This window comes from Panthera onca, chromosome C2, assembly GCF_046562875.1.
Source record: "Panthera onca isolate mPanOnc1 chromosome C2, mPanOnc1 haplotype 2, whole genome shotgun sequence".
Lineage (NCBI taxonomy): Eukaryota > Metazoa > Chordata > Mammalia > Carnivora > Felidae > Panthera > Panthera onca.
In genome coordinates this window covers 142,368,126-142,380,557 of record NC_138347.1, presented here as the reverse complement: position 1 = coordinate 142,380,557, position 12,432 = coordinate 142,368,126, and the positions used below count along the sequence as shown (strand labels likewise).

The 12,432-nt window shown below is 39.5% G+C and overlaps 1 long non-coding RNA gene across 3 annotated transcripts in view; it reads right to left on the bottom strand.

Moving 5' to 3' along the window:
• LOC132683015 (uncharacterized) overlaps window positions 1-12,432 on the bottom strand; it is a 261,651-nt gene that overhangs the window by 226,719 nt on the left and 22,500 nt on the right. The window lies entirely within an intron of this gene.

Sequence of the window (12,432 nt, the reverse complement as noted above, 5' to 3'; positions counted from 1 at the left end):
AATGGTCAGTGTACTCTAAACCCCTGCCTTGGAAATGCTAAGCAAAATTTTTAATTATCAAATGATTTCACAACCATGAACACCTGGCCTAATAATACTGCAGTGGACAGATGTCAACAACTTATAACTTTCTCATCCTCTGATACATAAATCAGAACTATAGAGGCCAAGAAATAATTAACAGGTTCCAGTTTATCTTAAAATAGCCACCAATATAACTCATATGGCAATTCCAGCAATATGAATGTTCATCCCTCATGCCAAAAAATCCTCCATAGAAATCTGTTACTGAAAACATTATGTGGCCACATTCCCATCTGCAGAGATGCTTGCTTTTCTCTGTTCCGTGCCAGAGTACTTAATCCAGTCATCATAATAAATTGCTGTTTTCCCTGCCCTCTTTATACAATTATTAGCATACGTATCTGAAAAATTCTTGAGGTCTTAAGAACAGAGGAAGCTCTACCAGAAACGTTAATAGAATCACTCCCACGTTTCACTCCTCTAATCTTTGCTTTATCAAAAAGTTATGCAGCTAAGTATATTTTTTATGAAATGTCACCGTGCATTTCAAACGAGCTCAAATTATGTTTATTTTCATCCTTTATCCTGTCTGTGTCCCAGTCTTACTCAGCAAATTCTGTATTTGTTAATAAAAACAACCATAACTTCATTTGCTTTGTCTACTGGCAGAGAAACACATATACTATCATATCATATGGTTATTATATGACACTATGACACATATAGTCATTGCAAACAGAGCAGATGAACTAACCTATAGAATGTAAGTTTACTGCCAAGAACAGTAAAATCAAAATAAAATTGCTGAAAGAAAGGAGAAAACATATGGTTTGTAGGTCTGCCTACTTGTCATAAAATGGAAAGATACAATTAATTATTCCAGTTCTTCTTAATACTAAAATCTATTTATTACCTACCATTCCTAACTATTCCAGTCAAATGGTATGATGGTGTAAGATTCCTACCAAAGGAAAACTATATCTATGCCACAGTTTTCCATTCTTCCTTATGATTATTATTTCCTATTGCTCTCTTTTGATGTATTTTGCAAAACACATCAGGGCCAGAGAGCCTCCTACCAACTTCCCTTCAGTGTTTATAGAAGGGTTTACTGTGTCTCTTTCTTCATCCTTTGATATCAGAAAGGTTCAGTCTACAAAACCAGAAGGATTAAAGGGCCGTTTATCAAGAAATTATTAATAGCAAAATTCTGGGTAAAGTCAACACACCACGTTTGACAGATTGGGACATGCTTCTAATATATTTGCTCAACTTCAGAGAAATGTTCCACCCAAGCAACCAAGAAAATAACTCATTAAATGTTCAAAAGGCTAACTGGTTTTTATTTTAGGCTAAGCTAATGAAAAACAATTGTTTTCCCACAATATGTATGAAAACTTCAAGCATCACTTGCAGAAGGCAGATCTGGATCTCCTGGCCAACCTCAAACCCTCTGGGAGAAAGAAGCTCACATCAATTATTTTTCACAACCAAAATGCGTAACAGAAGTAATTTCCTAATGATGACAAAAGCAGGGATCTGAAAGTGCCCCCGAGAATGTACGGCAATGGGGGCACCATAGTGTACCCTTCATGTCATTATTAGATGTCCTTCTTGAAATCATCTATTCCAGTTGGAAATATACTTTGTGCTTTCGTATTTCGAACACTTTACAAGAAGTAACATTTTCTATAAAGGGAAAACATATAGAGCTCTGTTAATCGAGCTAAAAAATATCCCCACCCAGTATTTCTTTAGCTACTACACCTCAGTAACAGATCACCCTTTATCTCTATTTGCATTCATTTATGCAAATATGAGCACCTACTCTGTGCCAGGTACTCTACGATACACCGGGGATAAGAAAATGAAGAAGAGGTAGTTTCTGTACTGGTGGTGGCGGGGAGGTGGGATCACCTTCCAACAGTGGAAAATGTAACCAGATTAAGATGACAGAGCAAGTAAAACACGTTCTACTGAAACCATACAGACTAGATAGATGTGAGACCAAAGGAGGCAACAGTTCAGCCTCTGCCTAAGAGATTCAGGTTCACATGGAAGGTGACTTTTGTTCTTACTCTTAAATGAAAAGTATTCATCAGGGTAAGGATGATGGAGTGGGGGCAAGGTGTGACTTAAGGCATGTGTGCAAAGCTAGAGTGAAGCATGTCGTCCAGAAAAGCAGGAGATCTGGCTGCAAAGATGCTGGTAGCAGATGATGGGAAAAGTTTTATGCTATACTATGTAGGTCAGGATATAGAAGATCAGAACTTCTCAGATTATTAATAAATGTCCTGATAACACAGAACCAATATATTTCCCTCAGGATTTAAAGCTGAAGATTAAAGCAACTTCCAGCTTGGGCCAAAATTATTTGAAATTCATATGTTTCAACTTTAAAATTCATGCTAGTTTATGCCCTAGTCTATAAGATATCCATGTTTATTTGAACATTTTTAATGTTTTAATTTCCATTGAGAAACTAACGCTCCAGGAGGTGGCAGAGGAGAGGGGCTGGGTTTCTCCTACTCATCCTGGAACTCTGCACACCAACAGCCAGTAAGTATTTATCGAGCCCCTACTACGTGCCAGGCACTATTTGGACTGGCACACCACCACGTACTCCTGTCGAGAAGCTCTGGGGGGCAAATGGGCAACCATTTAAAGGATTAAAGATGGTGTAACAGGTTGGGTTCTCTGGAAGCAGGTACTGACCATAAGGGGTGTAAGATGTTTATGAAGGATCAAGACACATGAAGGGAAGAAAGAGAGATGAAGCATGAATGGGTAAAGAGCAAGGTAGAACTAAGATGCAGGCCTAACCATGCCTTGGCCAACCCAGTAGGAAGCTCAGGAACAAGCACGGCTCTTCAGAATTGGCCAGCTTCCAACAGAAATAGCCAGGCCTTCATCTCTCCATCACTCAGCCCTGGGTGTAGCCCTCCAGGGAAGGGATCCAGGTGAGTCAAGAAGGTCAGGGGAAGTCTGCAGCTGAGGCAGCACCTGAAGGAGCTGAAAGCTGATGCTACCTACGGACCACGCTCTGCTGCAGAGAATCAAGGAGGATTCTTGATGTGGCATGTCTCCACATCTACCAGGGTGGGGAAGTGGTGTGAGAAGGATTACTCTAGGAACCGTAGGAAAGGAGACACTTCTGCAATAGTATAACTGAGAGCAGATAAGATTTGCTATTCCTTCTTTCTCCTTGCTTTAACTTTTTAAATCAGGGGAAACTCGGCAGAGGAGCATGCTGGTGGAATGGAGACATGATGTGACAACGTTGCTTTCAAAGTTTTTCTCCTGAATGCTCACACACCCCTTATTAAATGGCACTTATGCCATTTTCTATGGTTCATCTGGCACCATCACATGAACCATCTCATTTGTTTGATACTCATAGCAAATCTACAAAAGTAGATTATAACAGAAATAAGGCAGATTACATTGGCTCGCTGCTCCCAGCTGCATAATACAGGACCCCAGAGAGCCATCCAGTCCTTCCATAAAGAATCTTCACCCAAATCCAACAAGGGGGTGGGGGTGTATAACTGCACCATAGAGTGAGTATTATTGGAGCTATTTAGCACACACAACAGAGATCTGTGCCTATCGCAGTGTTATATGTTTAACTATTGTATTAGTCAGGATCCTCCAGAGAAACAGAACCAATACAATGTGTATACAGAAAGAAAATGAGAGATTTATTTTAAGGAACTGGCTCATGCAATTGTGGAGGCTGGCAAGTTCAGCATCTGCAGGGTAGGCGGCAGGCCAGAGACCCAGGGGAAAACTGCACTTCAAGTTCAAAGGCAGTCTGCTAATAGATTATCCACTTCATCAGGGCCAGTCAGTCTTTGCCTTAAGACCATCAACTGACTGAATGGGACCCACTCATACTGTGGAAAGTAACCTGCTTCACTCAATGTTTACTGTCTTAAATATTAATCCTGTGTTGAAAAAAAAAACTTCACAGAGATATCTAGAATAATGTTTGAGCAAATATCTGGAGATACTGTGGCCTAGCCACGTTGATACATAAAATTATCCATCACTACTATTAAGATAATAAAGATACTACACCAAAATAGTCCAATTAGTACTATGCACATTAATTTTCATATGATAGAAAGTAATATAGAAGTTATCACGTTGTTTTCACACAAAGTTTCCTTTTGTTTTGTTTTTTGTTATGCGGTCGTTTTAGCCTTCTGTATCTGTTAAGAGCTCTTGAATGCAAGCAACAGAAACTGACTCTGGTTGTCTTAATCAAAGGCAATTTATTGGAAGGACATGAAGACTTGACAGAATCAACAAAAACTTGGGAGACCAAGCCTATAAAATGGAAAGGAACCAAGGTAACTGCAGAGGCTAGACAGCCAGGAGACCACACTACTATAAGACATTGCAACTACTCACCCCTAGATGTCACTGCCCCCCACCCCTGGGCCATGTCAATATTCATGATATTGGTGCCATTATCTTTGTGCTGTTCAACGAAGATTTAAAGTCACCAGGAGACATTAGATTGTCCAAGTCTGAGTCACGTGCCCACTCTTTAGCCTCTTCTCCAGGCACAGAGAATATTGGAAATGTTGGGCTTCCATAATGTAAGATAATACCCCACATTCAACAAGATGTACAGCATGATGGATTCCCACAAAATGAAAAGAATGTTCAGATAGTTGTAACCAAAGAGTAATGAATAAATACGAAAAGGCAGGCATCAGGTTTACTTACTCTATTCTCAATTTGTAATGCATCCTTTTGTCTATTCTCAAAAAAATCTGAGAAGAACATGGAGACTCCAAAGGGATTCCAATCAGGTGGCTGTGAGCCAGAGTGTCTAGCTCTCACATCTGTTCTTTTATCCCTATCCTGAATGTTGACAGTGGTGAGGCCAGAAAATCCATCCAGGGTATGAGCAGGGTTTGGGCAGGAGCCCTAAAGGAATTAATTTATGGCCAAACACAACTGGTCTGCAGCTGATCTCACAAGGAATTCAGGAGGTATGCAACATAGCTCTCGATACACAAGTTGGTTTCCAAGAGACATCATTATTTAATATATATTTATTAAATATCTACTGTAGGCCAGGCAACGTTCTAGATGCTGGAAATAAACAAGTGAAGAGAAAAAAAGATAAGATCTTTTCATGCTACTGAAATTTACATTCTAATGGAGGAAGTCAAAGAAGAAACAAACAAACAAACAAGCAACTGTTCCAGATGATGCTAAGTGTCATACAAAAAGCAAAGCAGGAAGAGGTGACAGAAAGTGAAAGGAAGTGCTATTTAAATAGGGCTTAAGGGGGGTGGGGGGGGGGATGGGGGATGGGCATTAAGGAGAGCACTTGTTGGGATGAGCACTGGGTGTTGTATGTAAGTGATGAATCACCAGAATCTATCCCCAGAACCAAGAGCACACTGTATACACTGTATGTTAGCCAACTTGACAATAAATTATATTTAAAAAATAAATAAATAAGTAAATAAATAAACAGGGCAGTAGATATGAGCTCTCCAAGCAGGTGACATATGAGTAAACAACTGAATAAAATAAGTAACAGCACGAGATGTATAACTGGAGGAAGAATATCCCAGACAGAAGATATGCCTAGTGCACAGACCCAGAGTTGAAAATGTTCTTGATATATTTAATAAATAGCAAGTAGGTTTGTATGACTGGAGTATAAGGAAGTATAAGGAAATAGCAGATGAGGTTAGAGAAGTAGCAGGGTCTAGATCATGTTAGGACCTTGTTAAGTTTTGTTAAGAGGCTAAGAAGTTTGGGTTTTATTCTAAAGTGGGAATTTATTTAAATATTTTTATCAGAGAAGTGGTGGCATATAACATATTTTTAAAGGGTTACTTTGGCTACAATGTTGAGAAGACACTTCTAGGGAGAGGACAAAAACAGAGCATCTAATTACACTGGTCCGGTGAGAAATTATGGGGTTTGCTTGCACTAGGCTCTTACAGAAGTACATGGTCAGGCTATGTAAATGTTTGGAACATGGAACCAACAGGATTTTCTGTTAGGAGGTGCAACATAAAACAAAGAGAAAAGGCAATGATGACTTCAAGGTTTTTGGCCTGAGCAATAGTAATGATAGAGTTGCTACCAATCGAGATGGGGAAAACTGGAAGGTAAGAGTTAGACAAAGAATTTTAGTTTGGGACACGTTAAAGGTGGGATTTCTGTTAGACATCCAAATGGAAATGTTAAAGTCATAAAGATGAAAAGGATCCAGGAAAGAGAATGGAGACTGAATAGCTGGCGAGGCGGGTGGAGAACCAAGAGACTGTGGTGTGCTACTGAATGCCAAAAGATGGAAAAGTTTCAAGGGCGAGCGAATGAGAAACTTTGTCAGTACGATGAGGACTACATCCAGTAAGATGAGGACCACCAGATTTGGATTTAACAACATGGAGGTCATTGGTAACCTTGACCACCCAGTTTCAGAGGACAGAAGGCTTATTGCACTAGATTCTACTGAAAGTGGAAAAGGCAATAGACAAGTTTATTCTCAAGGAGAGCAGGGAAATGGAACAACAGCTAAAGGAGTAAGTGAAGTTGAACATAATTGGTTGGTTAATTTGCTGGTGGAAGTATGTGAATGTTCCTTCCAACTGCTTCTAGTTTCTCAGCAAAATAAGCAAGGTCTTAGTGGGAGGCAGGGCAGGGAGAGGAGAGGTTGAAATCTGAGGAGAGAAGAGAAGGTATGTAACAATGATTTGCCCAATATCCATTTTCTCTTTCTTCCTTAGTAAGAGAACTATTTTTAGCTGGGCCCTTGGTTACCTAGAAGAAAGACTGTATTTTCCAAACTCCCCTGCAGTTAAGTGTGACCAGTCGACTAAATTGTGGCAAGAGAGAAGTATGCAAAAATGCTATGAGACTACCAGAAAAGTGCTTCTGTTCAGAGGGGCCTCATTTGTTTCTCCCCTTCCTCCTTTCTACTTCTTGTAACTCAGATGTGATTGACATTTCAGCCGCCATCTATCTTACCTCGGGGATAGACGTTGAGTGCAAAGCATGGCAGGGCAGAGACATGGAAGTTTCTTGGGTCTCTCATGACTCTGTGTGACTGCTAAAGAAGCCAAGAACTACCTTTCTGTGTTTTATATTAGAAGATCCATCAGTGGGTTTCTGTTATGTGCCGCTGAATCTAATTCCAACAATATATGGGAGTATGAGAATGCTGAAAGGGGCAATGCCATGGATGTGCCAAGCCAACTAGAGCTGTGTGGTTATATATTTAGAGTGATCTTAGTCATCATGGTTATATTTTTCTCTGTTGCTTGAGTGCAGAGAAAAGAGATTTATCAGAGTTGGAGTTTTGCCAAACATACTGAAGAGAGACAAAAGTGTCAAGAATGCAGGCAGCAGAGTGATTATCATGATGGAGACTGGGATCTAAATGAAGAAACAAAGAAAGTGAAGACATGGCAGAGCTGAGGGACAGTGAAAATATACTAACATTCTTGGATTAAAGGTCCTAATGGGGTTGAAGAATTGATATGAGTATGAGATGCTTGAAATTGAGAGGGTAAAGGTATGCAGGTATACTTGGCATTAGCATTTAAGGCATGCCCATGGGATTGGGTGACTGAGATGGAGTATGAGACAAGATGAAAGCAGCTGAGATCAAAGTCATGTTGAATCCCATGCACTGGACCTAGACCCAGACCAGGCTGCCTTTACAGACAGACATCTAACTTAGTCACATGAAAATTTTGCTGAGCTTTCTAAATTTGTTTTTGAAAAATTGTTGATTTGGTACCTCATTACTATCACAATCGAATCAGAACCATCCCATTTGCACTTACAGTGCCTATCTTTTGAATACGAACTGATTGTCAGGTTATTACGATCAATCACTATTACAGAGTTCACTGTGAAGAGGGTAAGGGTAAATATTAACAGCCCTGTTTTTTTTAATTAACAACCTGAGACAGAGAATGAATTACTTGGGGAAGAACACACATACAAAGAGCAGGTACTGTCAGTGGCTTTCTAAGTGGATAAGTCTAGCTTTCTTGGGGGATAAGTACCCTCATCAGAGTAACTTAGGAAACAGGAACCTTCTTTCCCTACTAACTTTGTGACACAGAGTGAAATTCTACCCTCCATTCCAATGGGAATTACACTACTCCGAAAAAAAAGAAATGAAGAGAAGCTTCCTCTCTGTTAGCTTGGGGCAGACTCTAATCCTTTTAAGCACTTATGAAAACCGACACGTATTTCTCTGACCTTGAAATCAGACTGGAATCTGAAGTTTTGTTGTTGTTGTTGTTGCTCCGATTGTACTTTTTATGGGCCCCCAATGTAGCAAACATTAAAGTGAGCTTGGTTTGCTTAAGGCAAGAGTGGGAGCCTGGGGCCCTGCATACTTGGGTTTTCCACTTATCCATGTTGGGGACAGGAGAGGGTTAGTTTCTTATGCCAGAAAATCTTGTCCCTGGCAAGATTTGAAAAACTGACAAAGAGAGATGAATAGGAGAAAATTTTTTTAATATACATTTTTTTTAATATAAGATTTACTTGACATGGGACACTTCATAAGGAAATTAAGACCTGAAGAAACAATAACCAGAGTATTTTTATGTTAGGTTTGATGATGAGTGGACAGCCATAGAGGAAGATGACAGATCAAGGAGTATGAGGTAACTGTTTAAACTGGGGGAAACTCAGGGTGCCTAGGTGGCTCAACTGGTTGAGCGTCCGACTTTGGCTCAGGACGTGATCTCACAGTTTGTGGGTTTGAGCCCCCCGTTTGGGCTCTGTGCTGACAGCTCAGAGCCTGAAGCCTGCTTCAGATTCTGTCTCCCTCCCTCTCTGCCCCTCCCCCACTTGCACTGTCTCTCTCTCTCTCTCTCTCTGTCTCTCTCTCTCTCTCTCTCTCTAAAATAAATAAACATTAAAAAAAATTTTTTTAACTGGGGGAAACTTAGCAAGGCCTGTTCCTCAGGATTCTCCTAGGCATCCCTCCCAGTATAGGGAAGACATCTCTCACATCAGCGTTCTATGATGAACTGTTTCAAGAGAAAGAGTTGAGGGTGGGACAGAAGGTCACAGTAACCTTCCTGCTCCTTCCATTTCCCTAAACTCCTTTACCCTAAAATAGTCAACATGCCACGGTGCCATATTTTGGGGTAGCATTTCCTGAACCCCATCACATGTTTGGCAACCACTCCAGACACCCACTGAAGGGACAACAGTTTGAAAATAGGGATCAAGGGGCTCCTGAGTGGCTCAGTCAGTTAGGCGTCTGACTTCGGATCAGGTCATGATCTCACGGTCCATGGGTTCTAGCACCCCATTGGGATCTGTGCTGACAGCTCAGAGCCTGGAGCCTGCTTTGGGTTCTGTGTCTCCCTCTCTCTCTGCCCCCCCCCCCCCCTGCTGGTACTGTCTCTCTCTCTCTCTCTCTTTCTCAAAAATAGAAAAAAACATTAAAAATTAAAAAAAAAAAAAAAAAGGAAATAAGAGAGTTTAACCCCCATTTTGAATGATGGACTGCCTGACTCTAGTCTACACATTCAATTTATGGCATGGCTAAGACCTAAACTAAAATGTTTTTAAAATACCTACATATGTATATGTATTTATTATGATAAATACTCATTTATTTACTTATTTCTGTATGTAATGAGTTTGTAAGACACAAGGAAATGGAGGGAAGACTGAAAGGTGCAAATCCTCACTGTCCTTGACCTTTTCTTTGTGGTTGCTACCTTCCTTCTTTTAGAAATCTCTGAAAAGCAGAGGGTACTTTTAAATAATTTAAATTGTAATTATTAGAGTTGGATTCTAAAAAAAAAAAAAAAAAAAAGATGAGAGTAATTAAAAAGAGATTGGTAAATACATTCTATAATCTGAAAATTTTCAGATTCTCCAGATTTTTCATATGATTGTATCCACTATAAAAGGTAACCTAGTTATAACCAAACCAAGTGTAACCATTGGTGCAAAGGTGCCATGTCCCTGAGCAACAGGGGGTCTTAAACTTTAGAACACATAAGAATCATGGTAGAGTACAGATTCCTGGGCCATGCTAGCCTGAGAGTCTAAGCCAACAGGTTTGAGATACAGCCCCAGAATCTTCAATCATTATTTTTTTTAATTTTTTTAACGTTTCTTTATTTTTGAGAGACAGAGAGCATGAGCAGGGGAGGAACAGAGAGAGAGAGAGGGAGACACAAAATCTGAAGCAGCCTCAAGGCTCTGAGCTGTCAGCACAGAGCTCAATGACGAGCTCGAACCCACGAACCGTGAGAACATGACCTGAGCCAAGGTTGGACGCTTAACTGACTGAGCGCCAGAAGCCCCACCAAAATCTGCACTCTTAACAAACCTTCTTTGATAAACAAGATGTTTCCCAATATTCTTCTAAGATCCTAATTGTAGGAATTACCTAAAAACATATAATCTCTACAGGTGGAAATAAAATGACTTTTTTTCTATATCCAGGTAGGCACTTCTATATTACAGAAATAGAAGGATCCATCTTATCAGATGTATTTGCTTTTACATATATATTTTTTCATTTATGGTACTGAACACTCCTCAATATGCCAAGCATAGATAGTGCTGGAATTTCACATCTATGGTTTCCTAAACGTGTCAGTGAATCTGACTTGTTGAGGCCTTTGTTAGGGCCTGGAATGTCTTCACCAGTTTGAAGCATTATGCCATCATAAAGGGTAGCACATCAGCTTTCTAACAGTTTATACACAATCTCTTTGAATCATTGCCATTTTGCAGAATAACAGAATGAAACCCGGGATAGATGTGTTTTATTAAAAGGAGGAATGACAGAGCATATAAAATATCAGGAGCTTGAAGCTCCTAAGAAAACCAAAGGAAATGTTGAAGGGAGGCTAAAAACAAATCTTGTCCAAATGCACAAGATTCCCTATCTTGAGGAGGTCTGACCATATGGTTTGCTAATTGATAAAGCTACCAGGACCCCCAGGTTGGCCTCACTCTCTCCCTACACATTCAACACCGCTCCATTTCCATTCTCATATCTCACCTAGGATTTCTATTTGTTTTATAGGTCAGAATTTTTAAAAAGAAAAGTGAATGTATTCTTCATAAAGTCAACTTAATCATAAATATAAATTTATGATGATCTATTGGTATCGTTAAGAAGCTGTTCCTTTAGTTCGTGAAAATGCAATAGAAAATACTGCATTTAAATCAGCAATATTTTGGATGCCACTCACTCTATAAGTAGGCAAACTTTTGTTTTTGAGATTCAAGAAGAAAAAATTTTACATGGATTGTTGTTAACATACAAACCACTTCCCAAGCAGATCTCTTTGTATATTCAGAGCAAGGTAAACACATAGGTGTCTATTCCTTTATCCCAAAGGATTGCTCAGTCGTGACACAGGTAAGGCTGACTTTTTTGAATTTTGAATGTAATTATTTTGTATTTAGAACACTGAATAATGGAATTTAGACATTCCTGAGAAAAGCTGTCTCTAGATGTTACATATTTTAACTTCAACATTTTAAGTGCTTGGTTGGTTGGTCGGTTTACCTGGCAAAACGTAAGGTGACTTACCTAGGTTACTATATACATTGTTGAATAATTTGAGGTTTAAAAGGATTTTATGCCTATTAAATTATGGAGGAAGTTGGGCAGAGTGGGATAATTACTAAGTAACAGTTTTATTTCCTCTACCACTTAACTGGTTATAAGAAAAACAAGACTATAATTGCTTTTTGTATGTTGTATTGCAAGAAGTTTTGTCCCCAAATCATATGCTTAGCTCTAGGCTACAGTTAATTGGCAGTGAATGCAGGGATATTGTTTGCTGGAAATTAACTCTCATTTAGAAGATTTTCTGAATACACTGTGACCTTGGGGACTAAAGGGAGGAACTTTCAAATAGGGCTTCAGAATCATTAATAGTTGAGGAGATCATTTAAAAGAGCCCACCTGCTTGTACAGCTAAGTGAGAGAAAGTCAAATTTTCCCTCTTTGGTGCCATGAATCCCCATAAAATCATCATCAAGATGTTGAAATATTTACTAAGTGCAAACAGTAAGCTAGAAAAAAAGGAAGGAAGATGGAAAGAAAGAAAGCGAATCTACAATATTCCTCAGAGATTGTCTTCAGAGTTTTCTCTTTGCACAGCAGTTGCCCCATCGTCAATGACAAGCATTTAGGCTACACAGGACATGAGCTGAAACACTGGAACCAGCATGCCCCTTTTCATCAGTGGGAAATCATGTCTTCTTTTCGTATTCCACTTGATTCAAATTGACTTATGCTCAATTGCCATTCAAAGATTGCCCAATATTTTGTGAATAAATAGCAATAGCTTCCATATATTAAAAATAGTTGAGGACTTTGTGTTTCCTCTCCCCCAACCTCTCTGCCAGGTGGTAGGT